We start from the raw sequence: 16,005 nt of genomic DNA on the forward strand, positions 1-16,005 counted from the left end.
ACAATTTCAAAAACCAATAAAATTAGCCACGGCAACATACACTCGAGTGGTGAACAGCACTCGAACACGATATCGTACAATATGGAGTTGTTATACTTAAGATATATAAAGGGTAATTCGATATACTTGAACTCAATTTCAATACCGCCTATCGCCCCCTTATAGTAACTACCTTCGATACATCATTATTCATTATATTGAATTGATAACAACATGTCTTTAACATAAAACCAACACTTTAATACTTTCTTAGCTTCGAATCTAAACTAAAAACCACACGGGACTAATGACAGTGAATTGGGCTCTCTGATAGGAATCGCACATCTTAGTTGGAGCGGTACGAATGGTTTTCGATAAGAAACACAATCGATAAATATAAGTATATGTATAATATGAGAAAAAAAGTGATGGCAGAGGCGATTAATAGCCGAGTGGGAAACTCGTCAGGTACTTACGACGTTGTTTTTTTTGTTTTATTTTAGTTTCTCATTAACAAAAACACAAAGATTCAATTATCGAATCGACGGACAAGTTGGAAAAATAATTATCTTAATGCAATCAGCCGTTGGCGAGAATTATTACAGGACTTCTCCATTCGGCCGCCTTAGTTCGGTTCTCGCATTCAAACAATTCTCCTCTTAATTGTTATCGACCTGCTGGCACTAACGCTGCTTCGGTTGCATTTCCTTTTATTTCATTAGTTTTAAAATAGAAAATTAAGTTCAAAACCATCTATAGTGACGCGATGTCCGATGTCGTACAAAAGGAAAACTCAATTATTTTATTCCTGTAAAACGCACTCGCTGCGACGGCTACGCCCAATCTACAAAACAACAGTGCCGCGGTAGTCTTTGTTTGGTATAGTTTAAATAAGAAAATAATGAATAATAACGGGCATGTTCGGTAATGATACCTCAACACTTAAATTAGTAATGCACCAAACCAATTGTCCACAGTAAACACACATGGATATAGTTGGCTTGTTGCTTGGGTTTAGAGCCCTATCGTTATTTGCAAAATAATATCAAAAGCAACAACTGTAGGAGTGAAATTTTAAGTATTCAAGTTAATTTTAATAGTTTTTTTACAAATTTTTTTTATCACTATTTCCCAGAAAATTTAATAACAATTTTGAAAATCAGCGTAGTTCTCCACAAGACAGTATACCAATTTTATCATGTTTTTTATACTAATATAAATCTTAATACTATATAAATTCTATACGGTAATTTTTAAACTTACGCTCACCAAAGACGGTGCCAACCAAATGTACTGTAAAAGACTACTACCTAATATAAATGATAAAAGAAACATTTAATGATGTATAAAAACGCTGTAACCTTCTGCGCATTCATTACCTACCCTTATCGATACAACTGATTTTTAGTGTGGACTCATATAATATTTCTATATACATACTTATCTACTCCATTATCTATACAGTATTATACAAGCAATAAATTATTTATGATGTTGTCGCGTGGGCAGAGGTCAAAATAACTTCACGTGACTTCCCAAATCCCTACTGGGACCCGCACCACAGTTTTACACATACTAACAACCGTACTATTCGTTGTAATACATAATAGGAATGAATAGAATAATATTTTGTGATCGACGGTTCTCGTTTTGAATTCACAGAATCTTCATGCACGCCTTGTCGATACAGATAAAGGAAGAAAAACAAACTTAGTTAACTACCTATCCGACGGTATTGTTTTCTTTTGGCAAACGTTTTCCCGGTTTTCTTACCGATACCGCGTGGATAAGAGCCCACTAAAAATGATGTACAGCTTTTTCTTGATAGTTTTAAGGAAAACGTCCAACGTACGGGATCGGGCGATAGGCACTATATATATTTTATTTTATACTACCAGGAGAGGTTATAGAGATACGGATAAAATATCACATCGATCCTTTTATTAATATTAAAATGTGGAGAACATTATTACTTCGTACACCTGCAGTTGACCGATAAGAAAAAATACATAAAACACGAAATATTATAACAAGACTGGCAGAGTTAATGTTCTTTTCTATTCCCCTAGTTCGAATTTTATTTCAATATAATGATAATTAAGTAGTAAATCGACGATTACTCATAAACGCGTAATCTACAGAACTAAAAAGGTAAAATAAACTTACTAAATTAATACCAGTGCATTAAAAAAAAATTGTATTCTATTTGGCGGCATGCGTTGTATCCAAAAATAATTTCTAAGGGAATTTAACACCATATTTTCAACATTTCATGGACTAATTTTGAAAACTAGAAAATTATAAATGTTATTATTTAGTAATGGAGTCAAGTAGGGTAATTTAAAACTAAAGCGCAAATGAAAATGCATTTAGTTTATAACAATAACCATAATAAAATTATGTTTTATTTAGAATGTTTAATAGTAGATGCATTTATGATTTTTTAATTGTTAATTATTGTAATTCGTATCATTTCGTATTGTGTGTTTTTTATTAGTTGCCGTGTAATGTTGTATTTATTTTTATTCAGCCTGAAAATGACCAAAGGTCGAAACCGGTAGTTGATCGATATTTGTAATACTCGTGGCTACGTTAGCAACTATAATATTTATATACGTTTTATAAGTACTAGTTTAAAACATTTATTTGTATAATTAATTAATTATCAGCATATGATTAAAAGTTTACAACTAAAATTCAAATCTGATAGCCATTTATCTTAAAAAAAAAATGCTTTATATTTTCCTTATTTGTTTAGAATTACTTCGTTTATGCGAATATTAAAAATGATAACATGTTTTACCAATACGGCTATAGCTAATAAAAAACCAATTCCTAAGCACCATAGCTAAAATTGTACATGTAAACAATTATTATAAGCTAAAACTAATACGAACGAACCTATAAAAATATCACGATTGGTTTTTTTCTGCAAATATTGCCTATATTCGCCCCTCGGCTAGTAAATAAAAAAAAAAAGAAATATATTCATATTAGAGTTCATTAAAAGTCAAAACAGTTAATAACACTTTAACGGCCGGCTTTGAAATATTACATTTGAAATCGATTAGACCACATTGTTTTTTCTTTATATACTTTTCACGGCCAACCCCTAAAAACAACAAAGAAATAACACTCGACGACGTTTTCGAGTAGCACTATCGAGTTGGTTGTTTAAAAAGAGGGTCAAAGAGCTTCCGGGAAAGATAAATAAGATTTTAGGGTTGGTTTTTGTTCCGCGTTATTTCAAACGATAATTTCGGTTGGAAAATAACAGCGCAAACCAGTTCAATCAGTGACAATAAAGTCTATCCGAACTGAGACGTTCTGCTGTTAATAGCGCTTGTTTAGATAATAATAGATACACATTCTAAACGTGCATGGACAATAAGTGCGTACTTATCTAGTCTGTGTGTGTCTGCAGCTACCGTTTATTAGTCAATATCATATTATTATTATCGAGTATACGATAGAAGTATTAGGCACCGAATGTGATAACAATAATATCAATAGAGTAACGGCGGTGGCAAACGATAGACGGTTGCGGTCGTTCCATTGGCGGTGGGTAAAATTTCTCACGCTGTCAAAAGTCAAAAACCCACGTGTACACCTACCTGCGTTTTAAAACAACAACACAGACGTCAAACAACTAGACCGAAGGTGATTGAGAACTCGGAATCGAAAACCGTAACGTTTTTATTTTCTACATAGGTGTTGTTCATTGTACAATACCGTATGGTAGCGCCTTCCGCACTATTATTTATTAACCTGTAACCGAAATGAGCAATTCTACCTATATCATAGATAGGTCGATGATTGGCAACACTAAAATGGTGATTGGTGACATTGTAAGTTAAGTATGTTTTATTGCTAAATAAATAAATGAAATAATAAAACTAATTTGAAGCCCTGTACAGATTTTTTTTAACAAATAACATACATAAAAAAGTTGTACAGGATTTTTTTCGCTAAATCTGAATTTCTCTAGCAACGTAATTTGTTTTTCATTCGCCTCCAAAGATATAAGCCTTGATATAAAACAAAACAAAAACACATTTTCTTATTATCTATTACGTATAAAAAGTTTTTAAAAAACATTTATTTGGACACTTTCTAAAGTCAGCAAAGAAAATAAAAATAAAAATGTCTGCTTGAAATTAATTTTAGAAAATAATTCAAACGTACAAAAAAAAATTAAAAATACTAAAAATTGTTTTTTTTTTTAATGGAACGAAGTGAAGAGAATCAATGTGTTTTATAATAAATTAGTAGTTACTATCTACTAGTTAGTATTATTTAGAGTGAAATGAAAATTATACAGTGACGCCAGTCATTTTGTATGTACATTTCTAATGAGTTACAGTACTCATTGTAATATTAAAATGGAAGTTGCTTAAAACGGGGGTAAGATAGATTAGAGTAGAAGGATTTAGAGGTCGAATGAGAACGAAGAAATACTGGTTGTGTAGATAAGTAAAGACATCGTGGTGTGTGGTGAAGATAAAAGAAAAGAGGTTTAAAGTGACCAACCCCACTGTTCGACAATATTAGCACTTAAGTGCTTAACGAACGGATTAAGATAATAAAATTACCAAATGTATCTTGGGTCTAAGAGGGTCCATTTCAAGTGTTGGGGAAAATAGATCAGATCGCTTAGCATGCAAATTGAGAAACACCCTACAAAATTGTATTCCGAGGACACAGTCGTGTAATACAACTGTCAAGGAGCTAATTTGCCAAATGTTACAAACTGCGAGCTTGGTCATTTTGGGCTCAAGGTTAGACCTATGTATAATAGGCGAACGTTTGAACTCTTGTGAGCCCGAAATCGGTAAGACTGTTTTTATAATTTGTTTGATCAACCTCGCAGCATCAACATATTTATACACGCCATAGCATATAGCTTATCTGAGTGTGTACGGTAATAGATTTAGATTGATTAAACCCAGTCTCGTGTGTGTGTTGCTAAGCCGCGAAGACTGTTAATTAAAACTCGATTATGCGACACTTTATCATCCACGGCCCCCAACATTACATAATAATTTATACACATAATATATACTTATATCAACAGATTCTGTCGGTAGCCCGATCGGTAGCCCGTGTCAGTTTATTATTATTATATTTTCAGTGAGAGTAGTCGCAGATGTACGCATCATTTAGGTCGACAAAAAGTTTTCAAGGACAGAGTTTTTCCACCGAGATTTTATATAATATATATACATTTTTGTTTTTCAATTCCGAACGCAAACGGATGTCCAAAACCACAACGTTATCGCATCCCTCGAGTACAGAGTAATAGTAATTATATGTATGTATAAAAGCCGACGTGGTGGAAAACGGGATTGGCCCATTTGCCCAAAACATAAATTCAAATAACCCACAGGACTGTGTACCTACGTTGTGTAATAGGGTAACTTGCCGTTGTCAAGCGTACCGGAATTCGATAATAGGATAGATTAGACGGCGAATCAGACCGCGGGATATTGCGTTGAAGACGTCCGTTATGACTTATTAGGGTTTGTACGGTTAACGGGTATGAAATAATTAATAAGCCGCAGACGACAATTGCATTTGTGCCGTTTAAGCGGTTAGCCAGCCCGAAATCGATATGGTGGTACAACAAGGTTTGTATAGGTGTTGTTTGTACGGAACAAATGGTTCTGGAAAATCACAGCGATAATTGAAATGGAAAGAACCAAAAGTAATTTTTACAAAATCTGATAAGGGAGGAAATTGAAAACTATACTTTCAGTTTACTTATGGACGATGTTTAATAGTTATTTTTAATAATATCTCTTTTAAAATTAATTGTAAATAGTAAAACAAAGAAATAAAAAATATTTCATTGACAAATAATTTTATCAAAAAATTTGGTTTTGAATGAACTGTCACTTGTATCCTTTTGGTTATTTCAGAACTTTAATTATTTTTAATATTTTACACGTAAGACAAGTACGACAGTAGGTGCCACTATATGAGTACTTAAAACGGTCAGTCCTTAATTCTTAAGGTCAGTTTCAACAAAATGGCCAACGCAAGAGCACAACAACATATGACTATAAAAACATATAATCAGACCGTCTTTTAATAAGTCCATACACATTTAAAATTCAACATGATAATCATTTTCCTATAGGCTAATTCTAATTATATTAATCTGTTCGGTTAATAATCAATATATAACTGAGCTACTATACATATATTTGTTTTGTAACTTTAGTAATATATAGTAGTAAATGCGTTATTTTAGTTAACATAAGTAAAACATTTTTATAAGTTGATGGCCATAAAATATCGACTAAACATCGAAAGCGGTGACAGTAGACCACATATTTTTTGTTAATTAAAAATTGAATATATTTACATAACTTAATACCGTATTTTAGGAGTACACTATTTATGGTACGTGCCACGAGAGGGCATATTTGCGCGATACCAAAACGCGTTACTCTCGTTTAATACGCCTGCATGGAGTACAGCAATGTATAGCACGCTACCCGTTCAAGGACATGAATCAAATGGAAAAAAATTACAGTAGAGATTCAACATTGACATGACGAAACGTATCGTTGGTGGCGTATAAGCTACATTTTCATACTTTTAAAGAAAAACATGTCATAGGTATGAAAAAGTTTTTTCGTCGGTGACTAGGATAACCGACAGTTTACACCTTTTGGCCACACTAGTCTACAGTCCTAATTTTAAGTTAGGCATAATAGGTTTTCGTCATTAGGCCCAACCAAGGTAATGTTTGTCCATTATACGTGTGTACATATAGTGTATAAGTAAATGGATAGGTCATTATGTGTTCGAGCAATCGCTTTATCCCAACAAAATGCTTTTCTTGCGCACTCACCTATTATTTACCTACATACGTTTGCCGTTAAAATTAACCCTTAACGCATGGCTTAACGAGAATATCCACGTTTAGGGGCACAAACCGATTTGGATGCAAAGTTTGCTCGCTAATTGTTTTAGTCACCATTAAAATTCTCATTTTGTTTGCCGTAGGGCTTTGTAGTTGCACATTTTAATAAAAAAATCTATCACAGTGAGGACGGAGCACATTAGGATTAGGGAGGAGATTACAGGTCTTCAGGAATTATTATAACCCATTATGATAAAATCCTTTTTAAATAAACGGTTTGATGGCAATCTGTAGGGAGTAGAAATATAAAAAAACAATACAAGCGTTGTAAAACTTATATTGCGCTTAAAATTATATGTTTAGAATATAAGGGTGGATACGGTTATGGTTGATCGGCTAACTATAATAACTTGTTGCCGTTGTTTATACTTATAAATCATATGTAATTAACAATATAATGTTTTATACCTTTATTAACATTTTATATATTAGGATATTAAGGTTAATGCCAATTTGACAATTTTTGCCGTAGGAACAGTTTACTTTTACATAGTATACCATTTTTCTACAAAATAACCTTGTACACGGAAAAAACAGAGTTTGACCAGTTGTGTAGTTTTCTCACGTAGGTCCTTTTAGACTCATAAAAAGAAAACATAAAAGCATATTATTCAAGACCCTGCGTCGATTGTGTCTCAATTAACACTGTTTTTATTATAACTGTAAACTTGATGAAATCCATATAAATCACTGACTAGCCGGCCTTGCCTCTGCTGCCCGTTGTGGATTCGAAAAACAAGTTATTAAAGTATATATATTATATTATTTATTCATACACAGGTGGTCCGTCGACTTGGGTCACGTTAACGCGCACCTAAAGCAAGGCGACCGCGGTTTAGGTGATATATTATTATCGCATGGTATACAAAGCCCAGATCGACCAACAGCTATTCATCACCGAGGAAAAGATTACTATTATATTATTATAGTACCTATCGTTAATGTCGGTATCGTTCAGTCCGCCATTTCGATGGAATGGTATGAATAGATATTAATATGATCAAACCGAGATCGCAACTGCATGTACTATTTGGACGTCATACGCATAATAGTGATGATAATAATAACGTTGACCAGTTGATGTCCGTCTTTTCTGGTCATGACCAGAAAAAAAAATTATAATAAAAAAACATCAATCGCTTACAATTTCCAACCTTTCTATTTAATTACATGTAAATCGTTGTTTTTTTTTTTTAGAAAAAACGACAAGAATGTAACTTATATTAAAATACTTGAACCGCATAATATTGTATTACATAACAACAGCGACGACGGGATTACCGACCGCCAAATAAGGCATAATATTTACATAGACAATTTGCTTCTCATGTATTTCTGTCTGGCCAAATAAAGTCACACAGAGATCTGAAATTTTCAAAACAGATGAACGGAAAGGCACCTCTAAGTCGGATTTCAATTTTTCAGCAATCATTTTTGACGGGTTACAACGCAGCTAGTAATTTAAGGAATGGATGGATAAAGGTGTTAACTGAAAATGTTTTAAATTGTTCAGCAGGCACATTTTAGTCAATATATATTCAAATGCTTGGAACTTTTTTCATTCTTAAGCTCAACACACATTCAACTGTTATAATATTTTGCTAAATTTTTAAATATATTCCAACACTTTCATTCATTTAAACTATTTTACAAGAAATGTAAGTTAACACCTTTGTCCACTCACCCCGTTCAATCACAATAATTTTAATCTATCATTTAAAGCGCCGTGCCGACAGTGTATTTCAAACTAAACACTCCAATTCGAAAAAAAGACGTTTACAGTACAAGACCATAATATGAAATGTATAATAATGTTAATAATTAAGACGAAAATTGTCGGTATACCAAGGCGTCTTTGATGACGTACCTATATCAATAACCACACAAACAACTGGACGTTGTCTGTATCACTTTAATGTGTCCGACAAAAACATTTCGATGGTAAAAAAAAAAAAAAAATCTTCAAACTAGTCGACCGTATCTATATATGGGATTACGTAACGCACCGTGAATTATGCACGGGTTTCACGTGACCGGTCATTAAAAAATATGAACGTCAAAACATCATTATAGGCATTATTAATATTATTATTATTATTTTTTTTTACAAGTTACTAGTAAAATGAAATACAAACACACGATTCGGGTATACGAAACGTTATTGATAGTTTTTCCCAATCCATCACTAAACTATTGTTTTGTAAAATCTTATAGTCACTCTAGACGGTTTAAGAGCAGATGAACTTGAACTTCTTCTAGTTGACTGAGCGGCGCGACGGCGGCCGTGACCGGTTCATGTTCGGCTGCGGTCTCGGCGACAGGCGCAACCTATGGGCCTATCAAAAATAGTAGTGGACGCATAATCGCCGTCAAATAAACTAACCCAAGTACTATTACTGACAGAGCCGGTAAATGGAGGATATGACGTCAAGAAAACATACAGATACAAAAGAGGGGGTTATCTTTTTTTTTGTGCATTTGTGTTGATAACAATAATTAATTAATATAATTAATAATTTGCTATCACATCAGATCTCACTGTACAAGACTGGCCAACGTTATGTTGGTCAAAAATGCTTTGCTTCGTTTTTTTTAACGGTAAAATGAAATAATTGAATTTCAGAAAAATACAACTTGAGTTTTATCATAAAAGTTTATGATAAAACATAGTTATATATATATATATATATATATATATATATATATATATATATATATATATATAAAACACATTTTATAATATTGTTGAATTTTTGGTCGGTGATTATTTTTTATTCAAAACTCAGTTAACCTAGAAAAAAATAATGTAATACTTCTCGTATAACACTGTTTTCCGTGGCGATTTTTATTTTATAGATTACATCAATCTAATTAACCAAGTTGTAAGAGTAACATTTTTATTTTTGCTTAGCTTAAGTTTTTAGTAGATAGTAACTTATTAATTTAAAACTTATTGGAAAAAGTAACTTTTCACTTTCCAACTTGTTAACGCCCGCTCTTGCGATTTTCGTCGTAGATACGAAAATGAAAAATGCTCAAGTAATTTGTAAACCTAATTGCAACACGTACTATACTTGTCCTTCTTACATTGTAAGTTACAGATAAAATTATCTGTGACTTACTCACGCTTCAACAGATCTTCAACGTGTCTTATCTCAATAATAATCTACAATCCTACCTACAAATTAGGTTAAGTTAGGTTAGGACTCATGACCGATTCCGCAAAACGTTTACAATCCAAAGCGATTTGACGGTCGGGTGCGGCTCGTCACGGCAGGTTAACGATGACCGACGGGCGTGAAGAGACAGTAATGTAAGAGTATTATTCCTTCTTTTGCTGTCATGCTTTAAAAACCATTTAAAAAAAAAACCCCGGGAAAATTTTAAAGAATTTCTATATTGCACAAGTTTGCCCTACAACACGGGATAATAGGCGAAAAGAAGCAGAAGTATTGAAAGAGTAATAAAAGTAAAAAAATGTTGAAATAGCACCCACGAAACCATGAGTTTTTTATTTTTTACTGTTAAGGAAAGGGGAGGCTCAGATGTAGTATGATTTTTTAAACGTTTATAGAACCAACTAAAGTAGCTCTAAGCGAATGAAGCAAATGTAAATGATATTTTTCGATTAAAATACTTTTTTTTTGGTGTTTTTCTCGATTTTGAAGGGCAAGGAGTGAACTTTTTTAATTTTTGGACCAACAAAGTATCTAATAGGTACAATTTTTGATCTCTAGACCTTACTACATAAGAAATCGTGGATAAACACATATCATTGTAAAAAGTAAAAACAATACCTTCTCAGCTCCGTATCGAATCTAAATACTGTCAAGTCAACACCCACAAAAACAATATTCCAATAGCAATAAAAAACTTTTGTCGTCGTGCTTTGGCACAAACCATTTCGTTCGAGGAATTCAGACGAACAAATTATTATGCATAATATTTGTAGCAGTTTCAAAGTAAAACAACGCCCTGGAAACTCCTCAAAGTTGAGTTAATTAAGAAGGGCGCAGCTATCTCCTAATGATGTACACAAACACTGTTTTATTTGTTTTAAAGACAAACGGCAAAAACGAAACGCCAAAAGAACCGCCAACCGAGTTTTGATTATTCACCGCATTATTAAAATGTGAAGTGTACGGAAACACTTCTCGTATGGAGAGGTAGACATTTCGAGTCCGTTGACAGTATTTAATGAGGTCCCAAAATGTTTGTTAACAGTAACTTTAATTTAGTTCAATCGAGTCCTTTTTAAAAAATATATATTTAAATTCATACAAGATTGCAATATTTTTCTGTTCACGATGTCAAACAAACTAAAATCGGCCTAAGTACTGAGCCGATTATCATACAACGAATTAGTAATATAAATTGAGTTATTTATGATCGATGAGTCAATTATAAATTAGTAATACATTAGAGAGTGATTAGTCTCGTGCAAACCACACCGAGCGGCTACCACTATAGTATCAATAATAATAATAATAATAATAATTGAGAAATTAAACGTGCAACAAAAATAAATCCAACAATTATGATAGTTTTGATTACCCAGATATTGATTACTCAGAGAATCTAGCGTAACGTCAATGTTTAAAAGCAATGACCAAAGCTTTAACAAATCGAATTAACATCAACCGTCATGAGCGTTTATTTAGTACGTTGAATCTAAGATTTTGTCTCTCAATGTTTACCGTGTAACTATTTCCGGTGGTATAGAACAACTATCATGCGACACAAACAAAATGCTGATTCATGTATAATAGGTGTTAAAACGATAAAACCCCACATGCCAATCTTAGATTAATGTTGGGTTCCACGCTGCATTCGAAGCATAACTAAAAAGTAACAGAAATAATAAAACAAATCTAATTACAGTGCAAAGTCAGTCCTTAAAACTTTAAAATTTATTATGTCGGTATAAATTTCCTTTATTGGAATAATATGTAAACAACGATTCGCGTTTGATATGTTTTCTTCGGATAGTTTATCTGAAACATTTGAACTTGCGAAATGTACAACAAAATTTGATTTTTTTTTTAAACCCAAACCACAGTAACCTAAGTAAACCCTAAATAGTTTGGCTACAGCTACATGCCCCAAAAAAGTTTCGACCACTTCGACGAACACCGGTTGCTTCACACGCTGAAACAAAAGGGGGTTTTTATAGCGATTGCGAACAACTCTATAAAATATCCAATAAAAGTCTAACAATTCCAATTAAACAACTATGCCACGTACACAAAACTGAGAGACTAATGGATACTTAGAGACTTTATTGTTAATTGAAAAAGTCCATTTTGAATTTATACATTTCTTATAACACAATAATGATATAACTGGGCTACAATATTTCAATAAGTAATTATAATAAAAATAATTTATATTCGATTTTTGTACACAACAATAGTGTGAGTATTCTTCTCCTTCGCTTTCATCCCAAATATTTCTATTTTCAATACATCTTTCACATATCAATTTTACTTGAGTTGTATATAAATCTTTCTTTCGCTGTATACAATGAAGAAAGATTAGTAATGATAAAAAAAAGCAATTGCCAAGCCTACTGGGGAAGAATTTCGGGAAAATTTTGGCTGGGTTTGTCTCGCCTTAGTAGTGACATGATAATTTACTTTTTTTTAACTCACACACACACAGTCCCTGAGATAAACACGGAGGTGGGTGGACATTGTATGACAGGTACGTAACACAATATTGTCACAACACAGCACATTATACTTCAAAATTAGTGTAAATCAAACCTATAAAGCGTCGTTTTCGAATAACTATGGAACGTTATTACAACAGCGGGACAACATAGAAAATTATGATGCAAATACAACAGCGGCGTTGTACCCCAAATAGCTACTCTGCCTTACGTTTTATATAAACACGTGCGTAAGATGATATTAAATTTCCGGGGTACGAGCATCGTGTTCATGGTAATATCCATCCATTAATTAAGCCCGACCGAGTTGTGTTTCGCTGGGAACGGTTATACTTAGCTAACACACATGGCAAAGAATTTCATCACCCTCCCTCTAGAAAGTCCTAAAATGAAATAAGTTTTATGATACAATTCATTCGGTTCACAGCGACATTACTACTGTGCGCTCCATGAACCCTGCTGTTCGCGAATAGCCAATATGACTACAAGTATAATTTACTCCAATTGTAGAATAAATTGAACAAAACAATGGATATTTATAAAGAAGCGTAAAAATAGTGTATGTGTGTGTTTATGTAGTAAACAGTTTAATACAGAGTCCGAGTTCATCGGAGGTCAGATCTTAAAAGCCTATTAATGTAAGTAATTGATGTTCAGGAATTTCGAATTTTGGGCTTAGTTAAACGAGAAAATCGGGAAGTTGAAGAAGACGTACCTGATAAAATAAAGTGTGGTTAGGTGTAAAGAAAATAAGCAACAGCTTTGATGGAAAACAACAATATCTTGTTTAGAGCGAAAGAAAGATTTTATAAAAAAACTGAAGATTTATAAGTGAACGATGTAGGCAATTAAAATGGAAATTGTTAAGATGGATTAGTGAAGTGGCTGGATTAGAAAGAGCTAAGAATGAGTACATAACCAGTCGATAAGGAATAACGCTGTGTATCAGGAAACATAAGAGGAAACAGATTAATATGAGTTAGACGCGTTGGAAGAAGAAAAAAATGAAATAGTCAAACAGGTAAGAAAGGTTAAAGAGAGATTTAAATATAGGGCAGAAGAAAAAGTTGACAGATTTTATTAACATGAAAATGTAAAAGTAGATTAAGATATGACCTTTCTTTACAAAGAAGTTTAAAGAGATAAAAAAAATATATAAGACTAAGCAAACAAGAAATAGGAAAAAGCGTAAAGTATTTTGTATTTGCTTTTCTTTCAACTATAGACCTATTGAACCAATTGAGTACATCACAATACGTGTAACTTAAATGGACTATTCGTAGGTAGTATTTTTAATATTTTAGTTTTGTTATAGTCTATTTTATAGCCATACAGAGTGAAAATCGTAGTCGATTTGTCATGATACAAATGAAATAATAAGAAATTAATGCTGTCATAAAAAGGTAAACTGACTAACTTAAAGCGTTGATTTTTAAATTATATATAATATTAAAATCATCAATGCGTACAATTATTTTTTTACAATAAGGTTGTAGCTTTTTCTCTATCTTTCGCTTAATGTCGGAACCAGTTTTCTTACCGATATAATTTTAGGACGGCGGTGTTCGGATTCAAAGATAACAATACCAATCGTTATTGTTGCTGCTGTTGTTGTTAAAGACAAAAACGAATTAGCCTTAACTCGCGTCATGGCCGTCGTAACCAACAATATGGACTTGTGTCGTAATGACACAAGAGAGTTTTGTGTTTGGACGAAGAAGAGAACGGGCGCGAGACGGACAAGAAGTTATGTAATTGTACAGAGAATTGAACAGTGCAGTGTACAATTTTAATTTTAATTTTATCCGCAGCTATATAATTCTAATCTGGCAAATAAAATATTAATATAAGCGATTACTACAGTTTCCAACAGAAGGTAATTGGCTAAAACCAGTTTTGACTTGATGAGTGCGCACACGCACTCGACGATAATGATTGGACTATTACAATAATAATAATATTTCTTCTATAAGCTTTGCGAGCCGTTAAGGCTCTTCGCTTCCGAACTTATCTGTTCCATTCTTCTGTTACATAAGCCCAGACCATACTGCCATTTGAGTCCAGTTTCACCTCCATCAGGTCATTCTTTACTGTGTCCATCTTAATTTTTTACCCCATATGGAGCACCCCATATGTTCTTTTTCAATCAACCTTGGTTTACTAGTACAATCTTAATAAGCGAACCATCCGCTCTCCAAATATGTCCATACTTAATTATTAACAATCTGACCAAGGGCGCCGTTGTGGTTATAACAATAAGCAATTATGGCTGTTAATTACTGTTAATCATAAGTAATAATAATGACAACGTTTGACTTTTTTGGAAACTATAAGGCCATTGCCTAGGTTACAAGTTATAACTTACAAGTGTTCATTCTCGGAAGCCAATACAACAGAACACCCCTTCTTGACATATGTATTGTACTCCTCGTACATGGCACATAGCTCATCTTAGAACTGAGATGAGTTGGTCTAGGTTTACTACTGTAATCTGCTGAAGGAAACTTAGCTATAGCGATACATCTAACAAGACATATAAGGCAGAAAACAACAATAACACAATAAACGTGTAGGGCGTAGGTATTATAATAATGTAATACATGTGATATGCGATTTAAAACATTAAAAAGAGAAAGTATGACACACTCGAAACGACGCCGGTGCATACCCCGATAGTTACTATCTGCTTATTATTAATACTAAATTAATCTATACTTGTTTTTTTATACAGCCAATTACGGACTCGTGTGGACAATAGTTTGTATGTCAAACATACCGACAATGACATAAAACACGCCAAAGCTCCCAGACAGCTGGATAATCAATACACAGATAAGTTCTAAGCCATAAATCCAATCACTGATACGAACACCGTAATTAAAAATGATGCAATTAAAAGTACCCATTGCATCCTATTCATCATCAATATAATATGTCAGTATAATGCAGGATTTCATTCGGGATTTAATAAGTTGCGCAGTGAATTTATTGTACTCAAGAGTATTCCCAGTATTCCAGTATTCCCACAGTCTGCTGATTATAATAAGGCCGCGGCGACAATATTAAAGCGGCCAGGTAAATGATTAAGTACAAATTACCGTTAAGTCTTCACCTCGGTCGAGGGGATTTTAATTGGGTTTACCCTTCGCATCCGTCAGAGAATTGTTGTGTTTAATTAACGGACGGCCCTCGAGTCTCGCGGGGTAGGATATACTGAAAATATAGATGCTGCTGCTGCTGCTATCATCGCTTACACACAAATACCCAATTTTCCTCAATATACTTGCAGGAGACGTGCCTGTCGGTGAAGATCGTAATAGTTAATGCATACGGAGTAGACATACTTTATTATAATTTTAACCTTTTGACAAGGCCGTTCCCTCGAATCGATACAGGTTAGATTACACGTGTCACCAACCAATCA

The 16,005-nt window shown here is 33.3% G+C and overlaps 2 protein-coding genes across 7 annotated transcripts in view; one reads left to right on the forward strand and one right to left on the reverse strand.

The window, feature by feature from the left end:
- The window catches only part of LOC126836339 (calcium/calmodulin-dependent protein kinase type 1), a 139,161-nt gene that overhangs the window by 114,882 nt on the left and 8,274 nt on the right, over positions 1-16,005 (reverse strand). The gene's annotated exons all lie outside the window — the stretch shown is intronic.
- LOC126836338 (uncharacterized) overlaps positions 1-16,005 on the forward strand; it is a 158,943-nt gene that overhangs the window by 111,496 nt on the left and 31,442 nt on the right. Inside the window, exon 1 of one of the 3 annotated variants that reach the window (XM_050569578.1) lies at positions 15,542-15,656. The exons of the other annotated variants lie outside the window; for them this stretch is intronic. The gene's annotated coding sequence lies outside the window, so the exon portion shown is untranslated. Of the gene's footprint in view, positions 1-15,541; positions 15,657-16,005 lie in introns of those variants that run through there. 3 annotated transcript variants of the gene reach the window in all.

The sequence above is a fragment of the Adelges cooleyi genome, unplaced genomic scaffold (assembly GCF_023614345.1).
Source record: "Adelges cooleyi isolate 19-005CV unplaced genomic scaffold, UGA_ACOO_1.1 ACOO_flye_CR_arks_rails_tigmint_CR_PRNA_247, whole genome shotgun sequence".
Lineage (NCBI taxonomy): Eukaryota > Metazoa > Arthropoda > Insecta > Hemiptera > Adelgidae > Adelges > Adelges cooleyi.